We start from the raw sequence: 14,592 nt of genomic DNA on the forward strand, positions 1-14,592 counted from the left end.
CAACCCGACGTTGATCAGCGTGGTGGAGTATGCTCCATACCAACTCCGATTGGTCGAGGGGAGGCTTGTGCCCAGCACACGTATATAGACTGTTTAAGGGTGGTGTTAATAAACTAATCTCAGCTTCGAGACTGCTCTCAAGATCATGTCAATTTCTCATATAAAATAGGGACTTGAGCATTATCTTGAGGGTAGACTCAGCTGAGATTAGTTTATTAATGGTGCTAATTCCTGTAAATACCATATAATTTTATTTTAAGTTATATCTGTCATTTTCTTATCCGCCGAAAAGGAAAGGGACGGGTAATCGACAAGCATAAAATTTATGGATCACACGTCAATTTTAAGCACAAATCTAAACCAACCGTCTAAAAATTTTACATCCGTCAATAACCCGACACAGTTAAGTAGACAGCACGTCAAACGGATTGCATACCAGCGACGTACCTTTTGATTCGCCCGGGTTATTCATTCATTCACTCATTCTTCCTAAAATTAAGAGCTGTGAATCATCCGTCCCTTTCCTTTTCGACGGATATGAAAATGACGGATATAACTTTAAATAAAATTAGGCGGTGTCTGCAGGAATCGGGGCCACTACCGCGCTAAGTAAAAAGATTTACTTTTAATGCCATTAACTGAACACAAATCCTGGAAACCACGTGATATCAATGGGCTACTTGACAATTTTCGAATAAGTATTTAAAAAAATACAAACGCTTATTGTAAAGTATTTATTTTCTCGAAAAAGCTTTATATAACAGAAAAAAACATATTTTCCTTCATTAATTTCAAATTTCTCGCGAAAACGGTTGGTCACGTGACATTTTGTCCAGTGACGTCACATTTCAATTAGCAAAGAAACTGTCAAACAGTGACGAAGCTCAATCATGGCCGCCCGTGATTCGAGTCTTGTACATAGATAAAAATCGCATTTAAACTATTGATAATTATCGTTCAATGATAAACTACCATATCTGACATTACTCCGTAGTATAAAACAAAGTCGCTTTTTGTGTCCCTATATTCCTACGTACGCTTGAGTCTTTAAAACTACGCAACGGATTTTGATGCACTTTGTTTTTAATGGATAGAGTGATTCAAGAGGAAGGTTTATATGTATAACTAGCTTTTGCCCGCGACTTCGTCCGCGTGGCGTGTTATAAAAGAGAGATCTTTGTATGTGTGGGAGTGCATATAAAATTTCAAGCATCTAACTTATGCAGTTTAGATTTTTTCATACAATTTTTTCCCAATAAGTCCCATTTTTCAAAATACAGCCATAAATAAACTTTATATTTACTAAGGTATGCATGCATGCTAGATTGAATCAATTGATTGAATTGATTTTTTTTTTGAATTGATTGTTCATTGAGTTTTAATTTTAATACACACTCTTCCCTTCAACGTTGCTGTGCCCTACAGGGTCCATGTTTTAGTTCCTATGCCTATGTAACACCCCATTGTACTACATGGAATGCAATAAATAATTTAATTGAATTGAATTGAAAACATCTATCTTACGCGGTTTCGATTTTTTCATACAAATGATTTTTTTCCCGCTAACTCCCGTTTCCGTGGGAATTTTGCAATATCCTGTTGCAACTAAGCTTTAAGTTAACTAAGGTACCTGCATGCCAAATTTCAAGCGTCTAACTTAAGCGGTTTAGATTTTTCATACAAAATGATTTTCCCGCTAATTTCCGTTCCCGTGGGAATTCCGGAAATTCCTTTCTTAGTGCACCTCTACGGTACCTAAGCTACGTCCCTTCCAAATTTCAAATGCCTACGTTTAGCCGTTCAGGCTATGCGTTGATATGTCAGTCACTGAGTCAGTCAGTTTCTCCTTTTATTTAGATTTGTTTTTTTCATACAAATGTTTTTTCCCGCTAACTACCGTTCCCGTGAGAATTTTGTAATATCCTGTTGCAACTAAGCTTTAAGTTTACTAAAGTACCTGCATGCCAAATTTCAAACGTCTAACTTGAGTGGTTTAGATTTTTCATACAAAAGGATTTTCCCGCTAATTCCCGTTCCCGTGGGAATTTCGGGAATTCCTTTCTTAGTGCACCTCTACGGTACCTAAGGTATCTGCATGCCAAATTTCAAACGTCTAACTTGAGTGGTTTAGATTTTTCATACAAAAGGATTTTCCCGCTAATTCCCGTTCCCGTGGGAATTTCGGGAATTCCATTCTTAGTGCATCTCTACGGTATCTAAGGTACCTGCATGCCAAATTTCAAACGTCTAACTTGAGTGGTTTAGATTTTTCATAAAAAAGGATTTTCCCGCTAATTCCCGTTCCCGTGGGAATTTCGAGAATTCCTTTCTTAGTGCACCTCCACGGTACTTAAGGTATCTGCATGACAAATTTCAAACGTCTAACTTGAGTGGTTTAGATTTTTCATACAAAAGGATTTTCCCGCTAATTCCCGTTCTCGTGGGAATTTCGGAAATTCCTTTCTTAGTGCACCTCTATGGTAACTAAGCTACGTTCCTTCCAAATTTCAAGTGCCTACGTTTAGCCGTTTAGGCTGTGCGTTGATATGTCAGTTAGTCAGTTTCTCCTTTTATATATACGTATGTATTTAGATATTTCCGTCATACATGATTTCTATGTAACTTTAACAATTAAGGCTGCTCGCTCACGTGACGGAAGCTTAAAAAATGGAGTAACTTCTCCCGTTTTCCCAAAATTTCCCTTCACTACTCTGCTCCTATTGATTGTAGCGTGATGAAAAGTATACTATAACCTGCCCAGGAGTGTAAAGAATAATTGTACCAAGTTTCATTAAAATCCGTCCAGTAGTTTTTGTTTCTATAAGGAACATACAGACAGACAGACAAAAATTTTACTGATTGCATTTTTGGCATCAGTATCGATCACTTATCACCCCCTGATAGTTATTTTGAAAAAATATTTAATGTACAGAATTAACCTCTCTACAGATTTATTATAAGTATAGATAACATCCATTAAATAGTGGAGAAATACTGTTATTTTTGAGGTTTTTAATGTGATGTCGTAATTAATTTCATTTTTTCCTCAGCATTGCACCCGAGCGAAGCCGGGGCGGGTCGCTAGTATTTCATATTTTATTGTTACAACTGTGAAGTAGCCAATTTTGTATGATCTATACATGACTTGAAACTCAGTGGTTTGGAGCCCAAGCCAGGATTCTAACCCGCGACACTACAATGTAAGTCACGCGTACTCCGAGCAGCTATCATGGATTCCTTTGTCACGGTTTCACGGAATGACCTCTTGCTTCGTTTTTTAACTAAGTACCTTAACGTAAGTGCTTCCTTTGACATTTTAAAAGCATTTTCCAACCGGAGTTGACTGGTGGCCGCGCAAATACCCGTATACTAACTAGTTGGTGAAATAAGAGAAGTAGAGTGCTGAACTAATGGGGCCCGGACGGGGGCTGCTTGATACTGTACATGTTGACTGTAGACTCGTGTCCGTGTCGAAACGGGGGCGTGAGAGATACCTACTTGATTTGCCCTGTTTTAAGGTGCTTCACAGTCAATCAATAAATTAATCATTTCAATCAATCAAGTAGTTGAGATAATATTCCGCAGTAGATTTCCTGATAAATCCTACCTACAAATACCAAATAAAACATGCCAGGATCGAAGCAAATGTACTCCATAGTATCTGCTTACCTCGATGGGAAATAGGCGTAAGTTTCTCTACCAACAAAGGTATTTGTATACCTTAGTATACAAATGTAAACAAATAAAAGATCGTGCCCGTTATTGTTTTCATATTTAGAGCCTAAATTGCTACTAATAGTATACTCAAATCAATTTGTACTTACCATCAAATACAGTCAAATACAGTGATATTCAAAATCAAAGTCAGTATCGCAAATACATTATAAATTCCCGTTTTGAGAGTTCCATTTACAAGTACATTTCAGTTGTGAATTTCGAAAATCGAATTGTAGACCGATGCGACCGTATCGCGCTCTCCGTTGAGCTATGGCGACATTTTTACACCCTCATTTCCATTGCTGGCTGGGCATGCAGCGAATAAACTCGGTTCGAACCAACTCGTCAATCTACTACGTCATCAATTCTCTGCTAGTGCTAGTTTAGTGAACTATTTTTTATAGCGTCATGTATTCTGTTGTTCTTCGCATTTAGTGCGAATATGTTACGCGACTGATGCGTTTGTGTGGGATCCGTTCCGCCTTTAAATGGATTTCGCTCTGGTGATTTTGTTTTGTTCCTAATCATGTTATCATCATCATCAGCCCATTAACGTCCCCTGCTGGGGCACGGGCCTTCGCTATGGATGGATAGGGAGATCGGGCCTTAAACCATCACACGGCCCCATGATGGTTATTAACAACTGCTAATGCAGCCGGGACCGACAGCTTAACGTGCCTTCCGAAGCACGGAAGAGGTCAAGATGAAAACTTTTTTTGTGGTCACCCATCCTATGACCGGCCTTTGCGTAAGTTGCTTAGCTTCAACAATCGCAGACCGAGCGCGTTTACCGCTGCGCCACCGAGCTCCTCACCAATGTTATGATTTAACTGTTTATTTATACATACGCGTTATCATGCTTATTCACCACTGGGGTCGGCAGAGACCATGGAATTACCCTTACTACGAATTGTTTGTGGAATAATGTGATATTAATCAAATCAAATCAAATCAAATATACTTTATTGCACACAATATACAAAACAAATTAACACAGATGATGATAGATACAGTACAATCTGGCGGCCTTATTGCTAAGCAGCAATTTCTTCCAGGCAACCAGTGGATAGGAAACATTATTACAATTTGGTGCGGGACAGTGCAACATCTAGTATAAAATAATAAATACTATAAATAAAAAAACAAGTAAAAGTAAAATAAATAAATAAAATAAAATAGAAATGTATAAATATAAATACATACATACATATTAATGTTACATTACGTTAAGCCGTTGGTCCCGGTTACTACTTACAGATGTAAGTACGTGGTCGTTACATGAGTCATGCCAGATAGTAGGCGGTTCAGTAATAACCATGAAACCAGGGTTGTTGAGATTGGTAATCGACCTCTTAACCCACACGATAGAAAAAGAATATCATCATCAGCCGTATGACGCCCACTAGATGTTGCACTGTCCCGCACCAAATTGTAATAATGTTTCCTATCCACTGGTTGCCTGGAAGAAGAATATATTACATAATATTATCGTAGTTACAAATATTATTTTTGTGTTAAATATTCAATTTTGAATTGAAAATATTATGAAGGACGCTCGTTATATCAAATCGATTGAACATAATTAATGAGTTGCGATGATATACAATCTCATTACTAAAGTAATCTGAAATATTTAAAAGATTACGCAGAAATTAGGCAATAAAAAGACATAGAATGTTTTATTCTGTAGCTATACTGGGCAGCAGTAACTGTCAGTACTATTTAGAGGCAGAGGACAGGAGTAATAGTATGGCTTTGAAATGGATTACTCTGGGCGCCATCCCACTTGCGTCAGACAGAGTACTGCGGGGCGGAAGGCTAGAGGGAAACCACTGCCCTATTTTTCCCTAAAAATTAGCATGGAGAATGCTACACCGACAAGAGCGTTGCTCTTAAATTAGTGACGTGACTGAGCATTGGTAACCATAGAACCTAGGCATGATGTGTCATGGCGAAGGATGAGGTATCCTGTAACAAACCCACCGCCTGTTAGACAATATTATCATCAATATCTCCCTAACATTATTCCGTTTTCACAGGGTCCGTTTACCTAACCTGAAGATTTGACAGAGCCGGTTTTTTACAGCAGCGACTGCCTGTCTGAGCGAAGTCTTCCAATTAATACAGGTTAGGTCACATGCCTTTTAAAAGCATTTCCCGAGAGTGCGGGTGGATTTGGGTGGGGTGTGACAAGAGAAAGATGTGGTGTAAAGGACGATATAGTGACTAAGATTGAGAAGGGAATGTTAAATTGGTTTGGATACGTAGAGCGGATGAATGATAATAGGATTACGCAGCATATAAAGCGAAGGTTGGTTGTGGGTGGGTGGGTTGTTGGTGGTGGGGCTTGCAGAGGAAGACCTAGAAGGACGTACATTGCATTTTCTATTTTCCCCTGGTAATTGCGGCTTCCGAATACATCCCGCTTAGGAACGGTACTGACAAGTATCGGCGTCCGAAAGACGTAATATATGATCCCGACGACCCGATTACTCTAGCCATAGAGGCAGCCAATCAGCTCGCGACACCAAACACTTCAGAACCCCGATACCGACCCCGCCGGCGTGGTCGACGATTTCCCTCATTCAGCGGTAATCGCTATCGACCCACTAGGGTCGATTAATCCTTTCAATATTCTTCCTCTCAGACGACGCCCTGAGCCGAGGTTCGCGCCCAACTGGGCACCCTCAGGCCTGTTGTCTTAAACGTTGTACCGGGTGAGAGCCTTCAGCGCTCCCCATTTGTCCGGCCAAGTAGTTAATGCCATCTGCGGCAAATCTACAACAAGTCACGTCAAAAAAAAAAAACATTTTCTATTTATATAGGTATATTATTATTTATTTTGATAATATAAATGTATATTTTTTTTAAAGAACGTCTAGGGCTCTGTGTCGAGGTTTTTCTTGCAGCTTCTTTTCCCCGGCTATACAGGTTGTGAGAAGCTGCAGTAGTTTTAGGCGGATGATACGTTCGTTATGTAAAAATTTACGATTCAAAGTGTAAATATGTTACCTACTGAATAAAGGTATTTTTGAATTTGAATTTATTATAGTGCATGTATTTATTGGTAAATTGTACTTAGTTTGCACACGAAAACTTTTATTTTTTACATATTTCCTCGCGTTATGCTTGTCCGGAAGTAACTGCTTTAAGGGATAAGGCCGCCATTTGCCATGTACTTAACTACATGTAAATAAGTCTCTTTTGTAAATATTTTCTTTTATTTTGGTGCAATAAAGTATATTTGAATTTGTAGGCAGCTGAATTATCTTTTAGAATTAGTAAAAGAGTTAAGTGTAGAAAAAGCTAAATTTTCCGCGTGCATCACCTTGAAACGCTCGCGTTAACAGAATTACTGGCGACACAGCGCGTATATTTCACCGTACTCGGATAGGAATTCAATTACCCGTTGAATTACGCCAGTGTGCACTGCGGTTTAAAATGTTGCCTTTTTTATTGTCGCTGTAAAGGATAGTGGAGTGAGTGTCCGCGTCAAGTGAACAGTAGGGAATGCTGTCACAATTCTGTGACGATAAAACTCGTGTCCAACTTTCGACCTGACCTTAAAATAATTTGTTATTGGCACTCTACCACACCCCGGACACTTCAAATAAAACACCTCGTTTTACACATAGACGCGCAACTGTGTGTGTGATGTCTGACACCATACCATTGAATACCTTTCGACAAGACACAAAAGCTTGATGAACGACATGGGTACTCAGTTTGAAGTTATTGCGTTATAAAGAGCTGCACGCTAATAGATATCGAATATTTACTCAACTCCGCTCAAGTATCTCCAAATTAAATCTTATAATAGTTGGATCTGCCTTTGTTCTCCTTCGCATAACTCAAATTTTCCATCAAACATAGTTGCTTAGAACTTTGCCAAACACAATTTGGTATGGAGATGAAACTTGTCAGTCGTAAAGTTTGGAGGATAACTGTGATCAGACTAATTCGTCATGTAAACAAGAGACCGACTTGTGCTTGCCTTGTTACTAACGTGAGAGTCACGTCCTGGAGACTACACTAGTTATTGACTACGTAACGTGCTTCACTTATAACAAAATCTTTCAAAATATTGCTCATTACTTCACTTTAAAAACTAAGGGCGATTGAAGAATATGGAGGAAGCAAGAGAAGTACTTATGTCAGAATCGAGCAAATGGAATTCGATAGTTTCTACTTACTCCGGTGGGAAATAGGCATAGGTATGTATGTATGTAAAAAAAATAAGTCATCTTCTTCGCGTTACTCCGTTTTCTCAGGGTCCACTTATATAACTTGAAGCCTTGACATGACCGGTTTTAATCAGAATGGACTGCCTGTCTGACCTTCCGACTGCGAATAGGAAACCACCCCAAAACAAAACAAGTCACATTTCTCCAAAACGCATTTCTCGGGAATCTTCACCGCCGAGTACATGATACTCAATCAGATTCGAGAATCATTCCGAGGGTTGAAAGGCAAATGGGTTTAAGCGACATTTTGTGAACTTTACAGGAGAGCCATTTAAAGTTTCATTTTTTCGAAAAAAATTCATATAAAAAAAACTACTGAATCAAAAGTGTTCAAAATGCTAAGAATTATTTTGAATTAAACGTTGCACAATTTTGTATTTATTTGGTTCGAAAAACACATCAGTTATAGATTTTAGAAGTCGCTTAATACAAAATGGCTCAATTGAACTAAATTACAGTTGAAGGAAAAACGGTTGATATCCACTAGAGCCAAATATTGGCTAAAAGCAAAATGCTTTAAGAGACCTCTCACTTATTAGTTTGACTAAAGCTAAATGAGTTAAACGACTTCTTAAAAAAAGAAGACTAGAGGCAAATCAGCTTAACCTCCATAAAAGGTTATATGACAGGGAAGGAAAATATCTTAAGTGACCATCCGCTACTAATTTCAATTGTATGAAATCCAAATATTAGTAAGATCGGAAATAAAGTCGGTCCTTTAGCCGTTTTTCCTGGGAGAGATTTTAGTCGGGCAAGGCATTTACAGATATTTGTACCTTACAATATTAGGAAAAATCACGGCGGATATAATGAGTAAATCGATTTAATTAAGAAACAGGATCTAGAATATAACCATAAATATTGTTACACATGCTTAATTCGACTTTTTAAGTATATGGTAAACCGCGTATGATGGCGGATGACAGATGACTGTCACCAACTGAATGCGGGCAATAAAAGAAACAAATAGCTTTGAAAAAGACTTAATATGCTTATACTCTGTGCTGAGTTTAATCTCACTATCACAACCTGTTTCCGATTTACTGTATGAAAAATTTAAATTCCGATTTACTGTATGAAAAATTTTATATGAAAAATTTAAGACCACGTGGCTGGATGCAAGTTCCAAGCACTGGCTCCTACTAGATGGTACGCGGTACTAGGACAGACTGCAGTGATTGCTCTCATATTAAGAGGCGGCCAGGGGTGGATAGATCAGCGACTTGTTTGATCAAAATTTCTGTTACATTTGCGCCTAAAACCTCCACTTCGAGCTGGCCATAAGATACCGTCGAAGTTGACAAACAATAACAGAACTCGATCATGCTTTTAAAGCCGAGATACGTCGGAAATCGCAGCAGACACATCTGTCGATGAGATAATATAGATGATAATAATAATAAATAGATGGTGTTCCTTTGCCGAGCATTTTTATAGCTGTGCTCTGCTCTACCGAAGTTATTGGTTGGTAAACCAGACCGCAAAACTAAGATTGGTGCGATGGTTCTAACGTGAAAATCAGCTCGTGGGGAACTACAGGCGGGCTTTTCTGTCACCATATGTCTCAAAAACAAATGCCAGGTGGAATAAGCTTGTGAAATTCAGCTCTATGCTGATTCCTATCAATCCAGTTCCGGTAGATTTTCGACAGCTTCAAGACTGTTTTCGGCCACAAACTTTGAAGAGAGTTTCAATCTACAACAAGGAAAAGACCCAACGCCTCACTGATCAGAAAGACTTATTAGCAGCGCTTTGGACACATTTTAACGATGTCTTAAATCCCAATAGTGACTTGTTTGTTACAACATATCGGTCGAGTTTCTTACAACAAGGTCGGGGGTTTCGCTTAAGATCTAGCGGCACCCCCGACCTTTGAAGAACTTCTTACCGCGCTAAAAAGGATGACGAATACCAACACATCAAAAATACCATCTGAACTGTATAAATGCCTACACCTTAATAACTGGTTATACAAACTCATCCTGAAGATATGGGAGTCAGCTGCTGGAATGATTTTAGCCTTCTTCCTCTTTGCGAGTCGATGGCGATCGATATTAAATTTTAGCCTTAACGTTATTCTATCCCGTGATGCAGAAATGGTACTTCCGGAAACCCAATGATGATTTTGTCCGGACAGAGATATGGGGGTACGGTTTTGTTATTAAACAGATTCAGGCCAAAAGGCTTGAACAACATCGGCCTTTGTTATGTGCTGCGTGAGGCTTCACGCGGCTTGTGGATTGCTCTAAAGAAAACAGATTGTCCTGAAAAGTTATGACTTATCCTGATACGACAATATCATGACGACAGTTTGATTTCAGAACAGAACTTTCAGAACTTTTCAGAGCTATTCGTCGTTACCTACGGCGCGAAACAAGGCTATGTCATAACACATGGAGCCATGGTTCTTAGTCTATTTTCTTTATATATCGCTTCTGTATCACGCATAAGTGGGATAGTCTGTGGAATTGTTATTTATAGCTTAATTGAAATTAAGGCTAAAATGAATAAGATCATTTTTGATCTCTCACGTCTCACATCTATGCGTCAGTTAACCAAACTGGCCGAGGAATGGCCGATTCAATTAAGTCATACACCAGAATATTTATAGTTTTGTGCAAAACCCTTTTAAAATAACCATCCAGAGGATGCTTCGGGGATGTAGCTTCTTTCAATGTTGCTTTAAATGGCGCTGAGCTGGAGGAAGTTTCAAAATTAAAATATTTGGGTTCTCAAATATGAAATGACTCCAAAGTCATCGAAGTTGCCAGCCCGGATAACAGGTGCGGTTGCAGCCTTTGGAAAACTTAAAATATTAGTGTACAAAGTCTCAGCGGCGTACTTGATACGTAACACTTTAAATGTCTAAGGTCCATCCTTCGCATAAAGCGGCAAGATGGTTTTCCAATAACAGAAGTATTACGTCGTTCTGGCATATTCGGAATAGAAGCTCTCATCATAAAACATCACCTACGATGGTACGGTCACGTCATGCGAATGGATGACAGAAAGGTTTTCTATTTCCAGGTGTCTAGAAGGAACTGTAAACAAGGTGGACAATACCTGCGGTACAAAGACGTACTCAAGCGCAAACATGTGGCTTTCAACATGCCAACTGATAGTTGGGATGAGTGTGTCTGAACCTGGAATAGCGCGTGATATAGTCCTCGAAAATCTTAGTCCAAGACGCCAAATACGGAAAACTCAACGGAAACCTTCCTACAATTACACGGTAAACTCGGCTGGCCAGCTTGATTGTATGCCATGTTACCAGATCTTCAATTCGAAGTTCGGTTCCGCTAGCCACGTCAAAGTCTACCACAACAACGACTTGGGATAGACACAAATAGAAGTCACTATCAACGGATACGGCTTGGGTGACATGATGACACGCACACTCCCGGTCTTCCCAATCGTAATTTTTAGCTGTGTGAACCGCCCAACCAGGACCTGCCCATACTTATTTTGATATGTTGAAGTGATGCGGGCACAAGGTTTCATACAAAATTGCGATGACTGAAATGTTAACATTATTTCTTTTTTGTTTTGGAAAAACGTTTTAAGTCCTTTCAAAAGAAAATGATAGTTGTTTTATACGACAAAAAATTTAAAAAAATGTAGCATAAATAGCTGAAGTCAAATTCTATGAATATTTTCGGTAAAGGCAAAACAGTTCAAGTGCCAATTTTACTTTTAAACTGTCGAAGGCAAAACGGTTGAAGCGACAATATTTATAAAATCTGGATTAAAGCAAAAAGATTTAAGCGCCAAATCTATTTTCGTTTCGTCTAAGGACAAATGATTTAACCGACTTATCTATAACAAAACACTGTCAGGGAAAACGCTTTAACAGACTTCAAATCATGAAAATGAAAAGACATAACAGCTTATGTGACCGACTCATATCCCGGAATACGACTGATTTGCCACCCGCCCAGAATCTTGTGCATTTTTTTGTCGGTTGAAACACGGGTTTTTAAAAATGTACCCAAAGTGCTAATTGGTTGAAGCGCCAAAAAGTAGCTTCGATTGATCTGAAACCAAGATCAGTCGACGCGGAAAAAATCGCTGATTCCGAATATATATATAAGTCAGTTTCGCCCAAAATGTCGCTTAAACCCATTTGGCTTTCAACCCTCGATTCGTTTACGCCCGAGCTGGATTCAATCCAACTACGTCACAGTGAAAGTCAATTGTAATAGGTTCGCCACCTATTATATCATCATCAGCCCATTAAAGTCCCCACTGCTGGGGCACGGGCCTTCCCTATGGATACGGAGATCGGGCCTTAAACCATCACGCGGGCCCAGTGCGGATTGATGGTTATTAACGACTGCTAATGCAGCCGAGACCAACGGCTTAACGTGCCTTCCGAAGCACGGAGGGGCTCGAGATGAAAACTTTTATTTTTGTGGTCACCCATCCTATGACCGGCCTTTGCGAAAGTTACTTAACTTCAACAATCGCAGACCGAGCGCGTTTACCGCTTCGTCACCGAGATCCTCCAACCTATTAAAATAATATATGGGGCATAAATGGAACTGGCAAAGAGTGGGTATAAATAATATACATATCTTTCTACCCCTTCGGGGATACATGAGACGTGATGCTACGTTGATGCTAGTAAAACTTCGTCATTTAACAAAATTACACATCATCTGATCTATTATCAAATTCAAATATATCTTTAATTTAGCTGCCTAATATCAGTTCTTAGACAGTTAATCCCATGCATTCATATTTTCTAAATAATCACTTTATAATAACCTTTTTTGTAAAGTATCACATACCTAATTATTATTATCGCATAGGAAATAGTGAATCTGATATCCTATCCGTGGCTCTGCACACGTCCCCGCAGTGACGTCCTGACGTGTAGTCACAACCCTGGACAGCCGTCGGTAATGTAATGGAGTTGATAGTTGTCAAGCCAGCCCGAGGGACTCATACGACGCGGGCTGTGCAACCCCGCGACATACCTAGTGTAAAGAGCACAGTAGGTTTACTTCATATAATAAACGTCTAGAAGGTGCATTTTTTTACTAACAAGTGCCTAAAGCTTTTTCTTCTTCGTGTAGATAAAATTCAAAATAGAAATAAAATCAAAAATATTTATTTTTCAAAATTGGCTTACAAAGTTAGCGCCTTTTGAACGTCAAAAATTAAATTAAGTACATAATTATTATGTAACTAGCTGTAAAACTACTACCACATCGGAATCTGTAACGCTGAGGGAAAGACGTGGCCAGAAAACCTCCCAGCACAGGGCCCTAGTCCTACTGTTTCATGTTTTCCTTTCTTTTTTTTTAAATCCAGTTTGTATTACCTAAGTACATAATTTATAAACTTACATACGATGGTATTCCAATTGCAGTCGGTGGAAGGGAAGTGAAAAATAAAGAGTTTAAATGACTTATATATGTTTATGTGACGATAACTTAACAAATCCTTTAGAGTTTGAGTTATTATCGCAGGAAACATTTGTTAACCTTTGTGGAATATTGGACTGGAAAGCGTTTTTGTATTTCTACCTTACTATAATGGAGTGGACCTACTGTAATCTTTGTACTTTGCCCGCGCTATCTCTGCGGAAGTTGTGTTATATCCAGTTATTCTCTTTAGAGTGTTATCCGAGTACGTTACGAGAGAATTTCTGGTCGTTTATAAAGCTTTATCATAATGACTTCTTCTCTGTATAGATAATAATCTATATTTAAAAATATAGGGAAATAGCGGAAGTAATAAGAAATATAGCATAATTACAAAAAATATATACATCAAGTGGTTATTACTAAACAGATTTCGGGTGGTATTACTAAACTAATCTCAGCTGAGACTGCCCTCAAGACTATGCTCAAGTCCCTGTTTTTATATGAGAACTGTCACTTTGACACGATCTTGAGAGCAGCTGAGGATAGTTTATTAATGGTGCTAATTCCTGTAAATACCATCTAATTTTATTTTAAGTTATATCTGTCATATTCTTATCCGCCGAAAAGGAAAGGGACGGGTAATCGACAAGCATAAAATTTATGGATCACACGTCAATTTTAAGCACAAATCTAAACCAACCGTATAAAAATTTTACATCCGTCAATAACCCGACACAGTTAAGTACGTCAGCACGAAGACAGCACGTCAAACGGATTGCATACCAGCGACGTACCTTTTGATTCGCCCGGGTTATTCATTCATTTACTCATTCTTCCTAAAATTAAGAGCTGTGAATCATCCGTCCCTTTCCTTTTCGACGGATATGAAAATGACGGATATAACTTAAAATAAAATTAGGCGGTGTCTGCAGGAATCGGGGCCAATACCGCCCTAACACGCCAATTAGTCCTTCAATTCAGTTTAAATATACTTTATCTCCACCAACCCGCATTGGAGCAGCGTGGTGGAGTATGCTCCATATCCCCTCCGGTTGATTGAGGGGAGGCCTGTGCCCAGCAGTGGGACGTATATAGGCTGTTTATGTATGTATACTTTATTGCACCAAAATAAAAAAGGAAGAATTTTATAATGATACATTGAAAATAAACGATTTTAATTGGATTTTATGTTTTCCAACTGAACTACCTATATCAATCAAGCTTTGCATCACTTAGAGCATCTTTTAAACAAGAAACAT

General features: G+C 38.8%; 1 long non-coding RNA gene across 1 annotated transcript; it reads right to left on the minus strand.

The window, feature by feature from the left end:
- Positions 1-299: 299 nt before the first annotated feature.
- LOC126370775 (uncharacterized) lies at positions 300-14,188 on the minus strand. Its single transcript, XR_007566920.1, has 2 exons — positions 14,128-14,188; positions 300-447 (listed from the first exon to the last, which is right to left on the minus strand). It is a non-coding gene; the product is annotated as an uncharacterized LOC126370775 (long non-coding RNA).
- Between the last annotated feature and the right edge of the window lie 404 nt (positions 14,189-14,592).

The sequence above is a fragment of the Pectinophora gossypiella genome, chromosome 11 (assembly GCF_024362695.1).
Source record: "Pectinophora gossypiella chromosome 11, ilPecGoss1.1, whole genome shotgun sequence".
Taxonomy (NCBI): domain Eukaryota; kingdom Metazoa; phylum Arthropoda; class Insecta; order Lepidoptera; family Gelechiidae; genus Pectinophora; species Pectinophora gossypiella.